Genomic DNA, 3,691 nt, shown 5'->3' with positions numbered 1-3,691 from the left:
AAAAAATTATTTTGAAGATTAGGATGGCTTTTGCTTTTTGAACAAAGAACACTCAGAACAGATCATTCACCTGAAGCCTGTGTGTTCAGTGATTAGTTCTGTACATAGGTAAGCATTTCTCTCAAGTAGCACATATTTAAAGAGCGTAAGTGCCTTTTTTTCACATCCCATTTAATTTACACTGGTTTACCTTCCTGCACAGATGGCCTGCTTTTCCTCTTCCTGAGCTTAATTCTCATTGAAGCCATACAGTGTTAAATGCCCATGAGGATTCAGTGAAGTTAAGGAATAGAGGAAGAGGAGGCAGATGGTGCTAATATTACAACAAAGCTGCAGGGGAATGGTTTCTAAAGTTACGATATTATGCATAAAACATTAAAAATGTATTTTTGTAGCATAGTTAATAAATGAGAAGATGCAAGTAATGTTAACTGAAAATAAAACAGGAAACTGGTATATATAGTCTGATTCTCAAATGGCAGAATTAAAAAGTGCATATAAATGTATGTTTTTGAAAAAAGTATACATATCAGATTTTTTTTAAAGGCCAGGAATTAAAAAAAATATATTATTAGTGGCTATTCTTGGGTGAAAGGACTCAGAATGATTTTATGATCTTCTTTAAACTGATTTACATTTTTTTCATTTTTTCTACACTAAGTATTAATTTTATAATCAGAAAAATTTCATACTTTTAATAAAGAAAAGTGACATTTAGAGTTTCTACTTTTCCTGTTAGGTATTTAAGTCTAAATTGAAGCTGCACTTTCTGCTGAGATTTTTTTTGTTTTGTTTTGTTTTGTTTTTGTTTTTTACCCAGTAGGGGAAGTATTAGTCCCTCGATTTCTCCAGTTGCCATATTATTGGTATGTTTGAGAGAGCCTTAAGTGCGGAGAAGTGAGGTGCCTCCTCTTTCACCAGCTGTTAATCGTTCAGCAACAAGTAGAAGTGCTTTTCCTATTAAGTGGAAAAGGGAAGTCAGCCTAGACGAACAGAAAGAGGGGGTGGGGGTGAAAGAGAAATCTTTGGAAGAGGCTTCCTCTTCAGCATTTTTCAGTGATGATTATTCCAGGGACTGAGCCAGCTGCAGCATGCAGCTGTGTTTCCAGCTGTGCCGAGGGGGATCAGATGATGCATATGGCAAGCTCCCCAGTGGCCCTTTTCTGGGGCATACAGACTAGTCAATAAACATGGTAAATATGGTAGAGCTGTGGCTGCACTGAGCCTTTAGGGAATGAGCTCTCTAGATAACTTTCAGAAAGTTGAAGTTCTACCTTTCAGGCATCGGAAAAATCAAGTGAGTCAATGTACATAAAATTGAAACCTATAAAGCCCTATATTGATGAGACTGTGTGAGATAACTAATATTTCTCTCCTTAAGCTCTAAAGATTTAAAGCTTAATCACCATTGCTTTCATAAATGTTGTAGACAACATTTTTTATTGCTTAGCCTGTTTTAAAAATGGGAAAACATTATAATACCATAAGGAATGTTTCAGAGCAAGGAAAAGTACGATCCATTATTTGAGAACCCAACTATTTTCATTCTGAGGCTTAAAATGTTTATGCATATAAGAATAATTAAACTATATTACAGAAAGTTTGGAGAAAAATTATCACCCCTTTAAAATTCCACTAAGGCAACCATCATCAATGTTGTGCATTCGCTTCCAAGTTTTTTCTAGAGGCAACATCTTTAAAGTTTAAGTTGTAGTGGGTATAATGATTTTTAAATCTAATTTCTTTTTGTTTTTCTGTGATGGTTAAAAGCCCAAGTTCTGGAGTCAGCTAGGAGCTTCTTTGAGGATTTCTCTTCCTATTAAGTGGAAAGGGAAGCCAGAAGGAGAGATAGAAAGAGGGCAGGGGACATGAAGGAAGAAGTGTTAAGAGGGGCCTAAATAGGAAAAGTACGTACTTCACAGGGTTATTGTGAGACAGAATGAAATAATGTCCATAACGTATCTAATATATGGTTTGGGACACAGTAAGCATTTAATAAATCATAGCTATTATACCACACATATGTTGTTACATAGACTTTATATTAATTATTTTAATATCAATATAGAATTCCATCAGACAAATGTACTATCATATCTTTAATCTATTGTTGACCTTTAATTTTCTTATAATTTTCAGTATTATAAATAATGCAGGACATAGCTTTTCCCATATTTTAGATTATTTCTTGGAATTACTATGTCAGTGAACATTTTGATGATTCTTTTTTTTTTTTTGAGACAGAGTCTCACTCTTTTCCCCGGGCTAGAGTGAGTGCTGTGGCGTTAGCCTAGCTCACAGCAACCTCAAACTCCTGGGCTCAAGTGATCCTTCTGCCTCAGCCTCCTGAGTAGCTGGGATTACAGGCATGCGCCACCATGCCCGGCTAATTTTTTTTCTACATATTTTTAGTTGTCTGATTAATTTCTTTCTATTTTTTTAGTAGAGACAGGGGTCTCGCTCTTGCTCAGGCTGGTTTCGAACTCCTGAGCTCAAACAATCCGCCCGCCTCGGCCTCCCAGAGAGCTAGGATTACAGGCGTGAGCCACCGCGCCCGGCCCCTTGATGATTCTTGATAACATTTTGCTATATTGCTTTCCAAACATGTTCCAGTTTACAATATCATCATCATTTGAGAGTAATAGTTTTACTGTACCATTGCTAGGATTGAATATTAAAGTTAATTTGTGTGTCTGTGCATGTGTGTGTGTGTGTGTGTACACACATGCATGTGCACTTATGCCTGTGTTTGTGTATGCTCACTAATTTGCTAAGAAGCTAATGATGAGGTAAGAATATACTTGTTAAGCCAAAGCTGAGTCTCCCATAGGCCGGCATGTGGAATTAGGAAGCACTGCCCCCTAGAGGTCATCAACACGATCTGGGCCAAATGACTTCCTAACTGTATTACAAAGTTCCAGAAATTTAACTCCCTCGAATGTTCAGGCTAGATCTCAACTGTCTCTCTTCATTTGAATTGACCCAGGAGCTCAGTGGAAATAAAATAGAATTCGGCTAACAAAGAGCGCTCATAGTGTGTAGAAAGTTTTAATGGTAAAAGAGAGAACTTCCCCTGAAAAAACAACAACAAAAAAACCATTAAACTTCAGGAGAGTCTTTGAGGAAGAATTCTGCTTGAGTAAGGTTATATTCTGACAGGATGGTTCAGGCTCAATAGCAGGGTCTGCCTGCTGGGAAGAGTTGATGTTCTTCTGTGCTTCTAGAAAGAGAAGGTGGTAATAAAGAAGTAGAAGGAGAAGACATGTATCACGTGGGGAATATCTCTGCTGTGGCAACCTTTCTCTGAAAGATCTGGTCAGAAGAAGCAGATGTCTACAACCAGCTGGAGAGTGAGAAAAGTCCTAGGGTGGGTAGGACAGGCAGTGGTCTGTGTGCATCAGAGCAATGGCCATCAGTGGAGCAGGGATGGCTGAAACCGCAGGCACTGTGGCAGGGACAGCAAAGCTTTCGGCACCACTGATTGGCAGGCATATGACAGGCATTGGGCCTGCCTGTTGCTGCTTGCCTTCCTCTTTCTGAATTGCTGCTTCTGATTTACTATGGGCTTGGAAACCAGATACTTAATCTTGTCAGAATGGTGTTTAAAATAACAATAAAAGTATCTGAATGGAAGATTCTGGGAAGATGGAAGAATAGGAAGCACCAGGAAGGAATCTATCTTCCCACTCAC

This window comes from Propithecus coquereli, unplaced genomic scaffold (assembly GCF_000956105.1).
Source record: "Propithecus coquereli isolate 6110/MARCELLA unplaced genomic scaffold, Pcoq_1.0 Scaffold13, whole genome shotgun sequence".
Lineage (NCBI taxonomy): Eukaryota > Metazoa > Chordata > Mammalia > Primates > Indriidae > Propithecus > Propithecus coquereli.
Note: the sequence above shows the minus strand (reverse complement) of the source record.